Source organism: Schistocerca serialis, chromosome 2 (genome assembly GCF_023864345.2).
Source record: "Schistocerca serialis cubense isolate TAMUIC-IGC-003099 chromosome 2, iqSchSeri2.2, whole genome shotgun sequence".
In the NCBI taxonomy this organism is placed as follows: domain Eukaryota; kingdom Metazoa; phylum Arthropoda; class Insecta; order Orthoptera; family Acrididae; genus Schistocerca; species Schistocerca serialis.
In genome coordinates, this window is record NC_064639.1 from 473034406 (window position 1) to 473048634 (window position 14229).

Sequence of the window (14229 nt, forward strand, 5' to 3'; positions counted from 1 at the left end):
CGAAGTCTGTAAATATTGTTGTATATTGGCATCGTTATTTCGCTTAGTTTTCTGCCGTTACCAGAAAATCTGAAATAAGTCCCTAATTTTTAATTTCTTCATTTTGAATAACTGCGACTTCCGTCTTCCCATATTATGCGGAAATTATATTCATTTTAGGCTATGGCCAGAAGGAGAACGCTAACGGGTCGTAGTGGAAGACGCAGAGCTACACATAGACAATTTCTGCGTAGAGAAAGTAATAGTAGTATGGATATTCATAATGATAATTCACCTGTTGTACTTAACTATCATAATACAAATATACAAAAAAAGTTTTGCATCACCCCGGTTCGCCGGCCAAGGTGGCCGAGCAGTTCTAGGCGCTACAGTCTGGAACCACGCCGCCGCTACCGTCGTAGGTTCGAATCCTGCCTCGGGCATGGATGTGTGTGATGTCCTTAGGTTAGTTAGGTTTAAGTAGTTCTAAGTTCTAGGGGATTGATGCTCTCAGAAGTCCCACAGTGCTCAGAGCCATTTGAACCAATTTTCAGCCCGGTTCCCAGAGATCCTGATGATAGACGTTGACTATGGATATTGTATCACAGACACAGTCCCTTTGACTGTTCAGCGATGTCACTAAATCCGCCCAAAGATGTAAACAACCATGCATGAGCAGCGCCTGTAGTCGGAGGGGGTTCGACAGCCGATCGATTCCAGTCATTCCACCAGGAAGGAAATACACGGCTCCTGTTGTCTGTAGTTCAACCATGCCTAGACGGTCAATACCGTGGTTCGATCGCGTCCACATTGTTACTTTATGCCAGGAAGGGCTCTCAACAAGGCAAGTGTCCAGGCGCGTCTCGGAGTGAACCAAAGTGATGTTGTTCGGATATGGAAGAGATACAGAGAGACAGGAACTGTTGATGACATGCCTCGCTCAGGCCGCCCAAGGGCTACTACTGCAGTGGATGACCGCTACCTAAACATTATGGCTCGGAGGAATCCTAATAGCAACGCCACCATATTGAATAATGCTTTTCGTGCAGCAACAGAACGTCGTGTTACGACTCAAACTGTGCTAAATAAGCTGCATGATTCGCAACTTCATTCCCGACGTCCATGTCGAGGTCCACAATTGCAACCACGACACCAGGCAGCACGGTACAGATGGGCCCAACAACATGCCGAATGGATCGCTCAGGATTGGCGTCACGTTCTCTTCACCGATGAGTATAGCATATGCCTTCAACCGGACAATCGTCGGAGACGTGTTTGGAGGCAACCCAGTCAGGCTGAACGCCTGAGACACGCTGTCCAGTGAGTGCAGCAAGGTGGAGGTTCCCTGCTGTTTCCGGGTGGCATTATATGGGACCGACGTACGCCGCTGGTGGTCATGGAAGGCGCCGTAATGACTGTACGATACGTGAATGCCATCCTCCGACTGATAGTACAACCGTACCGGCAGCATAATGTCGAGGCATTCGAGTCCGTGGACGACAATTCGCGCCCCTATCGTGCACATCTTGTGAATGACTTCCTTCGGGATAACGACATCGCTCGACTAGAGTGGCCAGCATGTTCTCCAGATATGAACCCTATGGAAAATGCCTGGGATAGATTGAAAAGGGCTGTTTATGGACGACGTGACCCACCAGCCACCCTGAGGGATGGATCTACGCCGCAACGCTGTTGAGGAGTGGGACAATCTGGACCAACAGTGCCTTGATGAACTTGTGGACAGTATGCCACGACGAATACAGGCATGCATCAATGCAAGAGGATGTGGTACTGGGTATTAGAGATACTTGAGTGTAAAGCAATTTGGACCAGCACCTCTGAAGGTCTCGCTTTATGGTGGTACAACATGCAATGTGTGGTTTTCATGAATAATAAAAAGGGCGGAAATGATGTTTATGTTGATCTCTACTCCAATTTTCTGTGCAGGTTCTAGAACTCTAGGAACCGAGGTGATCCAAAACTTTTTTTGATGTGTGTATTAGTACGTAAGCAACGAAAACTGAAGTACCAGTTTCTAAAATTAATTGTACAAGGAGATCAATGAAGACACATAGTTCCAACGGAACTTTGTCGTACACGTATACCAAAAAAAAGTCATGTGTATACACAGCAATCAGAGAGCTAAAATGAAGTGGAAAGGTTATCTTTGTCTCTGACATTGCTACCAACTTCCACTACGCGTAACGATTATATGCTATGGCAGAAACGACACACGGAAGTAACAACGTTTCGTGAAGTTGCATTCTAGGGATGTTCTTTTTTAAATGTTTCAGATAGTGCACTTGCAGTAATACACGCAAACCGGACAGCTACAATGCCGCAACTGCTACGACAGTGGAAAACGAAAGGTATTACGAAGCCTTCGAGAACAGAAAACATTGTTTATTGGAGTCGTTTTCACTTGATTTGGTCTAAAAATCGATAGTACTAATATTGTGTTTGTTTGCCGCCGTCACCACAAAATGTAGAGCTTACCTTCTTTCAGTATCTTTATTTTGAGTCGCTACAGCGTCACGTATAATAAGGAAACTATATTTGTTTTAGGCTATGCCTCGAAGGAGAATATTAACGGGTCGGACTGAAAGAAGAACTAGAGAGACACAATTTTTTCACAGAGAAAGTAATAGGAATAATGTAGATGTTGATGACGATAATTCTGAACTACTGTATACACAAAAGCACCAAAGAAACGGGCATAGGCATGCGTATTCAAATACAGAGGTATGTAAACAGGCAGAATATGGCGCTGCGGTCGGCAACGCCTATATAAGACGATAAGTGAGTGGTGCTGTTGTTAGATCTGTTACTGCTCCTACAAGGCAGGTTATCAAGATTTAAGTGAGTGTGAACGCGGTATTTCAGTCGGCGCACGAGCGATGAGACACAGCATCTCCGAGGTAGCTCGGAAGTGGGGCTTTTGCCGTACGACCATTTCTACCGTGAATATCAGGAATCCGGTAACACATCAAATCTCTGACATCACTGCGACAGTAAAAAGAGCCTGCAACAACGGGACCAACGATGACTGAAGAGAATCGTTCAACGTGACAGAAGTGCAACTCTTACGCAAATTGCTGTAGATTTCAATGCTGGGCCATCAACAAGTGTCAGCGTGTGATCATAGATATGGGCTTTCGGAGCCAAAGGCTCACTCGTGCACCATTGATGACTGCACGAAACAAAGCTTTACGCCTCGCCTGGGCCCGTCTACACTAGCATTGGACTGTTGACGACTGAAAACATGTTGCCTGGTCAGACGAGTCTCGTTTCAAATTGTATCACGCGGATAGACGTGTATGGGTATGGAGACAACCTCATGAATCCATGGACCCTGCACGTCAGCAGAGGATAGTCCAAGCTGGTGGAGGCTCTTTAATGGTGTGAGCCGAGGGCAAATGGAGTGACATAGGACCCCTGGTAGGTCTAGATACGACTCTGACAGGGGATGTGTACGTAAGCATCCTGTCTGATAACCTGCATCCATTCGTGTCCACTGTGCATTCCGACGGAACTGGGCAATTCCAGCAGGACAATGCGACACTCCACACGTCCAAAATTGCTACAGAGTGGCTCCAGGAACATTCTTCTGAGTGTAAACACTTCCGCTGGCCACCAAACTCCACTGACATGAACATTATTGAGCATATCTGGGATGCTTTGCAATGTGCTGTTCAGAAGAGATCTCTACACCCTAGTACTCCTACGGATTTATGGACAGCCCTGCCGGATTCATGGTGCCAATTCCTTACCGCACTACCTCAGACATTATTCGAGTCCAAGGCACTTGTGCGTGCTCGCGGGAGCCCTACACGATATTAGGCAGATATACCAGTTTCTTTGGCTCTTCAGTGTACATTTAAATGTGCATTGAACATAATTATAAATGATTTTGAGAAATGTAATTGTGGTTTGGTGAGTTTACAGGCCTTTTCGCGTGGTGACTTGACGCGATCAACGGCATTCACGTTGTGTTGTCATAAGGTTAAAGTTAATTTGCAGCCAGTAACACAAAATTTATTTTTCAACGCAGTGTATCAAAAACTCCCTTCAAATGACTTAACAATTAAAGAGAAATAAAAGAATTATTTCAAGAAGACACGTGGCTACAATCCAGCATTTGCCACGGATCAGTTCTGCGGCTAAAATTTCAGACACTTTAAGATACGAGTACATGACATTTACCATGACAGATCAAGTCCACTGATGCAATTGATCGAATTTCGACCACAGGCGATATTAGTTGTTATTACTACATGTGATGTTTAGAGTCAGAATACAAACAGTACTCGTAAGGAATTAATTTATGAAAGGCACATAATCGGGAATTAATTTGACTTCTGAGGCGGAGGAAGTACTTTCCACCTTGTATCGCCCTTCGTTTCCGCCTGTATCGTCAGAAGGTCCCTACTTGGAAATGTCACAACCAAGGAATTTGATAATAATCGCAATTTTGCACTTTATGAAGATTGATACTGTACAATCGCCATTTCCCGCGCCCTATGGTACAGGTAATCTGTAGTACATCCCTAGGTGAAGAGGATGGCGGAGGAAGGCCACGTCAACCGTCGTCGTTGCACTCAACCTCCACGGGCTACCTCGGAGGATCAAGACAACAGTATACGCCACTGCTATGATGAAGACCCCCTTCAGGACTAGCACAGAAATTACGATCATCCTTCAGATAAGTGTTATCAGGTCGACGATTCGTCGTCGTCTCAACGAGATAAGAAGATATGGACGAACATCAGCGGTTAAGGAAATGTTGAAGTAGGAACATACGGCTGCCAGATTAAACCGTTTCCGTATTGCGACAAATTATATTTACGATCGAGCAGGTGTTTTCCACTGCACCAAATACTTCAGTCCATGTTATCGATCTAGTGGAGCGAGATTCTATAGCAAATATGCCCATTAGAGGCAAAAGTGTGGCAGAACTGCTGTCACAATTTGGGGATGGATATCAGCCAGTGGTTGAGGTGTTCTGTGGCAACTGGACCATCCGTTTTTTAATCTTTACTACTGCGAAAAACTGGAAAACGGAATGTTTCCTTCCGTTCGTCTGAGATTTTCGGGAGGCAGAATAATCTTCCAACATGACCTTCCCCTATTCACACAGCGGACCTTGTAAAACATTGGTTTCAAATTAATGGAGAAGTAGAGCTGTTGGTCTGGCCTCTCACAGGTGCTGATCATAGAACACGTGTAGGCAGAGATGGAAAAAAATTATTAGGTGTAGAAGACCCTCACCGACAACCAAGCCAGCGCTGTCCGAAGCAGTTCATGAAGCATGAGAAGAGTTGTCACAGTATAACAGATTCATCCACAAACTTGAAGCCTCAATTCTCCGACGGCTAAAATCAGTTGTAGAGGAGGACGGAAACTGGACACTGCACTGAATTATTTGTTAGAGAGAAAATTTTGTGTATGAAAAATGAACTCATGTCAGATGCCGCACAACGTTAATGCCAATGAGGGCATCAAACAGAAAGTATTTAGTTTTTTTTACTCGAGAAAAACCATCATATTACTCTGGGTTTTTTTTCAGAAGCAGGCAGGACGCCGATACCGACGAAAGGCAAGGAGATATCATTTTCTTTTAACACCAAGCAGAAATCACGATAAATAAAGAGAAAAAGTCGTTCAGAACCGGCGGTGTAGACGTAGTCGAGCGTTTGAGTCCACTTAATCCTCAGTTTTATACTTATGAATTCTGTAAAATTATGAACACTTAATAGCTCTCGTTGTCCTCCTAAAGTCCATAAATTAAAATCCGTGGAAGAGACTTGATTCAGACTCCCTAACTGAAGATAATAAACTGATCACCTTAGTCATTACACATCTCTACCGATCACGGGCGTTGCACCTACGGAATGGTATGATATGGTCTGTGATCTCACACATTTTCATGAAAAAGAAGTGATACACCAAATGAAAGCGACGCAATGCATCTTCGGTGAAAATGCAGACAGTCCATCTGACTTTTATTTCCGTTATCGGAGTTATGAAGAATATAAGCAAACTGAAAGTGACACAGCAGATATCCTGCTAAGTTTCATCAGATCTACTTGTTTTGGAGATGCCGTGTGTGTGATACCGTGGGGCCTCAATATCTGTCAACGCAAGTGTCATAAAATTTCAACACAGAGATAGCAAAGTTACTCATGTGGTAATATCTCATCCAGGAGCATATATTCTATCACCATGATTGAAATGTATCAGAAAATGCGGTTGAATTACGTACTTATCAAATATATCGTAAGGCGAAAGTGTGATGTAAGAGTAGAAAGCTCAGTGTTTGAGTCACAGTTCAGGGAGTTGGCACCATATCTGCACCTAATTCCCGTGAATTCCCGTGATGGGGACGACGAGCTCTGCCGTCACGTTCAGTCACGCCCCAGAAGTACAAATGGCTCTGAGCACTATGGGACTTAACATCGGTGGTCATCAGTCCCCTAGAACTTAGAACTACTTACACCTAACTAACCTAAGGACATCACACACATCCATGCCCGAGGCAGGATTCGAACCTGCGACCGTAGCAGTCGCGCGGTTCCGGACAGAAGCGCCTAGAACCGCTCGGCCACCGCGGCCGGCGTCCCAGATGTGTTCGATTGGGTTCAGATATGCCGAGATGGGGGGCCAACACATCAACTGGTAGTCGCCAGAATGTTCCTCGAACCACTCCATGACCCTCCTGGCCTTGTAACAGGGCGCGTTACATTGTTCAAAAATGACACTGTCGACGGGAAACATGATCGTCATGAAGAAGTGTACGTGGTCTGCAACGAGTGTACGACCATCTATGGCCGTCTTGGTGCCTCGCGCGACCTCCACTGGACCCATGGATGTCCACAGGAACGTTTTCCAGAGCATAATGAAGTCGCCGCCGGCTTGTTTCCGTCCCACAGTACAGGTGTCAAGGAGCTGTTCCCCTGGAAGACGACGGACTCGCGCGCATCCGTCGGCATGATCAAGAAGGTATCGGGATTCAAAAAAATGGTTCAAATGGCTCTGAGCACTATGGGACTTAACATCTGTGATCATCAGTCCCCTAGAACTTAGAACTACTTAAACCTAACTAACCTAAGGACATCACACCCATCCATGCCCGAGGCAGGATTCGAACCTGCGACCGTAGCAGTCGCGCGGTTCCGAACTGCGCGCCTAGAACCGCTACACCACCGCGGCCGGCTATCGGGATTCATCACGTCCCATTTCAGTAGCAGTTGCCGATGACGTGATGGTAACATTGGCACATGCATGGGTCGTCAGCTGCAGAGGCCTATCGGTGGGAGTGTTCGTTCCACTGTGTGTTCACACATACTTCTAGTCTGTCCGGCATTAAAGTCTGATCTTAGTTACCCCACAGTTCGCCGCCTGTCCTGTTTTACCAGTCTGACCAGTCTACGACGTCCGACATCTGTGATGAGGATTAGCCGCCCAACCAGACGACGACCGGACGTGGTTTCATCTTGGTTCGTCACATGCTAAGGAAACTCACCACAGAACTCCTCGAATGCTCGACAAATCGGGCAGTTTTCGAAATCCTCGGCCGAGCCTCCGGATCATCACAATCCGCCCCTTCCCCATTCTGCACACGGACAGGACCTCAAGTGCTACTATATGCACCGTGTGTTTGTGTCTGATTAGCGGCCATTCCTCATAGATGATGCTGCTATCGCCTGGACGGATTTAGATCGATAAGTAGGTCGGTGGTCATAATGTTCTGACTGATTACTGTAAAAACACCTCAATTTGAGGTTGAACTCAGCCTTGTTAACCGTTTTGTAATTTTAGCAGTACCATACCCTTAGATATTAAACTCGATTTCGACTAATGACTTCCACAGCTACAGGAACACATCACCTGATACCTCTTAGTTAGGCAAACTGTAATGCAGTGCCATCGACCTGGCTCAGAAAGTAAAGACTTCGTTTTTAAACCTTTTCCTACCTGGACAATAAGTTCTTCTTATTCGGTAACTTTGTGAAAGTTGCTTAGATGTTTTACGACTAAACGCCGGCCGCGGTGGCCGTGCGGTTCTAGGCGCTCCAGTCCGGAGCCGCGCTGCTGCTACGGTCGCAGGTTCGAATCCTGCCTCGGGCATGGGTGTGTGTGATGTCCTTAGGTTAGTTAGGTTTAAGTAGTTCTAAGTTCTAGGGGACTGATGACCACAGCAGTTGAGTCCCATAGTGCTCAGAGCCATTCGGACCATTCGGACGACTAAACTAAATTCCTTCACCTACGACTAAGTTCAAACAATAGCAGTAAACAGCGGTTTGCGAGGCGATAACTGGCCGCATTTTGAACTGAAACCTCCCTTGTTGGTAGATCATGTGACTTTTAGTTGTTACAAAATCAAGTGAAACTAACAATGAAGTTGGTAGTATGAGCTCACTGTTGGTGTCCGTATGACGTTACAGTACCCGTGGCGGCGAAGTGAATCACAGCCTGTTTACGTCAGGATTATACGGCACTATTAAATTCTGCAATTCGTATGCATTGCTTGCACACGAAATTACTGTTGCAGTATGGTTACAGAGGCCAATAAGTCATATGCATATTTTTCGGTGAGAAAGAGCTGTGGTAAATAGTCTTCGCTACGTCGGTTTACTGAAACTGGTATTCCACAGAGTTAGAATTTCTGGTTGGCGACTAAGTGTAAGGCCTCTGAGTCGTACGTCACTTTTGCAACATTGAAATATTTTTCTACATTGTGGAAGTGGATACAACAGTTAGAGTAATTCCGCGGAAATGTGAACTTTATTTTATTTAATGAGCCAATGATCACTACAGGTCACAGGGCTCTTATTTTTATTGATCTTGTGACGTTGAAAAATTTGGTGCCGGACTGGGATTCGATTTCGGATCTCCTCTTTCGTGGTATCTGACCCATACGGAATAATGTGGTTCGATCTTTTCATTGTTTTCCTCAAGAGAGCAAACTCATCTAGGTCTCCACGAAAGGCATATGTGTGGGTTCGATTCCTGGCCAGCATAAAAATGTTCATGGTTTCATTTGAAGCCCTAGCATATGCACAGCGAACTATTACTGATAAATAATTTTCATTTTCAATGTCTCTTCGTGTGTTGTCAACAATAGCGATAGGTAACTTAGTGGCAAATTAAAACTGTGTGCCCGACCGAGACTCGAACTCGGGACCTTTGCCTTTCGAGGTCAAGTGCTCTACCAACTGAACTACCGAAGCACGACTCACGCCCGGTACTCACAGCTCTCCTGCGAACCTTGCAGGACTAGCACTCCTGAAAGAAAGGATATTGCGGAGACATGGCTTTAGCCACAGCCTGGGGGATGTTTCCAGAATGAAACTTCCTGGGTCCCGAGTTCGAGTCTCGGTCGGGCACACAGTTTTAATTTGCCAGGAAGTTTCATATCAGCGCACACTCCGCTGCAGAGTGAAAATCTCATTCTGGAAACATCCCCCAGGCTGTGGCTAAGCCATGTCTCCGCAATATCCTTTCTTTCAGGAGTGCTAGTTCTGCAAGGATCGCAGGAGAGCTTCTGTAAAGTTTGGAAGGTAGGAGACGAGGTACTGGCAGAAGTAAAGCTGTGAGTACCGGGCGTGAGCCGTGCTTCGGTAGCTTAGTTGGCAGTCTGCCTTCGGCAGTGACACAGTGCGGACCGTGTTGCCTGCCGGCCGCGCTGTGGTGCGCGCGCCTGTTTGTTTACGCCGGAGCAGCTTCGCGTGTGCGGTGTTGTGAGTTTAGAACGAGATGGCACACTCGTACAGAAAAACGACTTTGAAGTTCAGTTTTGCGAACGACTATACACGACCAAAGGCACACGAGATTGAACGTTTCTTCAGAGAAGAGGTAAAAATCGATCCACAGGAAATCGTGGGAATCAATTTATCGCTCGTTTCAAGCGTCGTCTATGTCAAGCTTGTTGACGAGGCTGCTTGCGAAAGACTTCTACAACGATCACCGAACGGGTATCGTTTCTGTCATGCCGACGGGAATGTTGGTGCGGTTACCGTCGATCATGCAGGAATGGGGATCCGCACTATACGAGTCTTCGAACTTCCGTTTGAGGTCCCGTCTGAACTTGTTACCGACGCCTTTCGACCATATGGTACAGTTCTATCCCATGTGGCCGAAAAATGGACGAGTTTTACCACGTACCCCGTTTTAAATGGGGTGAGACAAATACGGATAGAACTGCGCAAGCACGTCCCCTCTTATTTGTACATAGGAGGTTGTCGAGCGATTATAATCTATGATGGGCAACCTCGCACTTGCTCGGGGTGCGGGAAAGAAGGTCACGTCCGCTCGGAATGCCTCCAGCGACGTTTAGTGCAAACTCCACGGGATGACGTTCAGGCGCCACAACCGACGACTGTCTTACCGTTGACCTTTGTGGAAGCCCTGAGAGGCGACGTGAGGGAGACTTCCGATGGGCACCAGCAGCTGCCCCCTATAGAGAACATGGACGCCAACGGGCTGGAACTCCGACCACCGGTTCCACCACAGCAGACACAGGACACCACAGAAGAGATGCAGCTGACGGCCGCTCCAGGCTCATCCGTGGTGGCTGCCAGTGCTTCCACCGAGAGCGTGATAGGCCAGGCCCAAGACGGAGGATACGCAACCCCGACAGCCGATGCGGAAGCAAGGCAACGGAAACAGCGTTCGCCGAAGAGAAGAAAGAAGCGTCGACTGACTTCTGCTGACGATAGCCATAGTCCCGAGGGGACAGTGGACGACAACGACAGTATCGCCCTGAGACCAGTGGATTCAACAGATACCGAGATGACGATGCAGGAACTACAAAGCGACGATAACTTGAAATCTCCTTCTGGTAACCGGAAGGCGGAAGTGGAGATGACAACTGTCCAACATCAGAGCGATGACAACGTTACCTCCCATCCTTCGACCAGTTCCGGAAATATGCTGGGGGACTGGGCGCAAGAAATGGACCAACAGGAACAGGATGAAAATACGAACGCGACGATTGAGGACAGTCCTGGCCAGAGGCCGGGAGGGGTCGGGAAATGTTGACCAACTTAGTGTGTTGAGGAGCGCCGGGGGTGCAGATGGACGCTTAATGACACCGCCCTACAACTGATGAACACAAGACAGGCGTACCGCATTGCCACGATAAACATTAATGGCATACGGACACCGCTTAAAATTCAAATGCTGACAGATATGTTACGCGCTGCGGACGTGGATATTGTACTCCTACAAGAAGTGCGTTTCACATCGCCGCCAGAGTTCTACGGTTACGAGGCACATTATTCAGTGCACGATGAAAGTGGATGCGGTGTGGCGATTCTCACCAGGGAAGGAATAGGAGTGGAGGACGTCAGGTCGCTCCCTTCGGCACGCGGCATAGCGATCACTGTCGACGGCGTTCGTTTCATCAATTTATACGCACCATCTGGCTCCACAAAACGAAGAGAAAGGGCGACTTTTTACACCGAAGAGATAGCACCGTTGTTCGCTGGACGCTTTGATAACTATATAGTGGGCGGCGACTTTAATTGTGTCGTCGACAAAAAGGACCAAGTACCTCATTATGTGCCATGCATGGAACTGCGTGCGTTGATTACCGAAATGGCGCTTCTGGATACCTGGGAACTGCAGCATGGTGACAGACCGGGTTATGCGTTTGTCACGGGACACTCGGCGAGTAGACTTGATAGAGTGTACGTGACACGCACTCTCCGGACGACGATACTGGATGCCGAAATCTGGCCAGCGGCTTTTACGGATCATATGGCGTACGTCTGTACGATTTCACTAACGCGTCAGAAGATATGGCGGAGTAAAGGTCACTGGAAAATGAATTGTGCACTTTTACGTGACACTGAATGTCACCGGTCGATAGAGGCGGCCTGGGAGACCTGCGTTCGCCGCCAACGAGCATACACCTCGGTTCTCCAGTAGTGGATTAAATGCGCAAAACCAACGTTACGGCGAACGTTGATACGATACGGGCAGGACAAATCGCAGTGGAACCGCACAACGGCTGATTTTTATTTTACAGCCCTGAGGGAGCTGATGACCCAACAACCATCGCCGGAAAGGCACACGGCCATGCGCAGGATAAAAGCCAAGTTATTACAGCTGACGAGACTAAGAATGGAAGGTATAATGGTCCGGGCGAGACTGGCGGACACAGTTGCTGCCGAAACCCCCTCCATGCACCACGTGGTACGTGAACGCCAACGACGACGCAGGACTTTGATCAGGGAACTAATCTCTGAAACTGGCCAGCAAGTTGTGCACCAGCGTGATATTGCGCATGTGTTTACCGACTATTTCCGCCAGTTATATGGACCTGTACATGTGAACCACGAGACACTACATGATGTCATCTCGGAAATGCCAGATAGAGGACCACCACTGGATGCAGAGACTTTCATCACAGCGATAACAGAGGACGAGCTGACAGACGCAATTGCCAGGGGGGCTCCGAACAAGTCCCCAGGACAGGACGGCTTCCCAATTGAATTTTACCGCGCCTTTGCATACCTCATGGGACGGACCTGGATTCAGATGTACAACGAACTCCTGTTACCGCAGACTGAGATACCTGCCGAATTCACGGAGGGTATCATCATCCCAATACCCAAACCACGCGGTGGCAGAAATCCAGGAGATTATAGACCACTCACTCTCTTGAACTGCGATTATAAGATTTTCGCGCGCATCCTTGGGGCTCGCCTGCGGTCTTCACTTTCTGATAGACTCCTCATAGATCAAACTTGCCTCGGCGGTAAGAGCAACGTACATACGGCGCTCAGTGACTACCGAGATATCATCGCGTTAGCAGCGGCATGCCGAGTGCGTGGGGCACTCGTCGCTATTGACTTCGATCATGCATTCGACAGAGTGGATCATACCTTTTTGCATGCGGTGATGGGCAGATTGGGAATCCCACAGGCCTTCATCCTAGTGATCATGCGACTGTTACACGGCGTACGATCCAAGGTCTCGGTGAATGGGCGGGGCACTGACTACATCGTTATTTCAAGATCAGTTCGTCAAGGTTGCCCCCTTTCGATATTTTTGTATGCAATGGCTTTGGAACCCTGTCTATATGGTCTCCGAAGACGGTTGGAGGGAGTGCCGTTGCCACAACTGACCTTTCATTGCCGCGCTTATGCTGACGATATGATGCTGGTGGCACGGACAGGCGAAGAAGTACGTACGGCGTTGGCATGGATACAGCGATATGGGATGGCGGCAGGAAGCGTGCTTAATCTAAAAAAAAAAAAAACACGCTGCATGAATGTCGGTCGAGGATTACAACCGGGGGAGGAAGGCCCGCTCATCTTGGTTAAGACCATAAAATGCCTAGGTATTACGTTCCACACGGATGTGCAGCGGACAGCAGCGGATAACTACCGACGCATATTGAAGCTGATGCGGACAATGGTGGTGTTACAGAAATTAAGAGCGTTGGATATGATTCAGAGGGTGACCTATGTTAACGTATACCTAGCACCGAGACTCACTCACGTAGCGCATGTCCTGCCTTTAACGCGCACAATGGCATCACGGATACAAGCAACTTTCGGAACCTACGTGAGTGTGGGACACCTGTTTAAGATCCGATACACAACGCTTACGCTACCACCTGGAGAGGGTGGACTTGGTCTAGTGAACGTATATGAAAAGGCACGGGCGTTATTCGTCAGTACGATTTTCCGACAGTGGCGCGGTCAATTTCGCAATATCTCGGGTGCGTTGGCCGACGTACTAGCGCCCACTTCAATGTTGCCCCCAGTCGATGTGGGCCATATTTCACCGAAGCTGTCACATTTCAAGTCTTTGTTTTTGGAGCTTAGCTATGTCAGAGATTTCTTCCCAACAACACGACTACCGACGACGCGAGACGTATACCAACTCTTACTGCGCCGGTGCCCCAGGAATTCCCTGGAAAAGAAGTACCCAGACAAGAACTGGCGACAGATATGGCGCGTTATACGGAACGTTTACCTCCCAACGTCGGTACGCTCAACATGGTATGTGGTGATACATAGGAAGTTCGCAACGAATCAACGGCGGCACGCGATTCATTTGGCAGACACTCCACTATGTTTAGGCTGCGCAACAGTGGACACTGATGAACATCGTTTAACATGTAGTGGGACGGCTCCAGTGTGGCACTTGGCACAACAGATATTGGCGTTCCTGTTACGCTCCGCCCCTCACACAATTTCATCAGACACGCTTTTTTTCCCCCAAGAATATTATTTC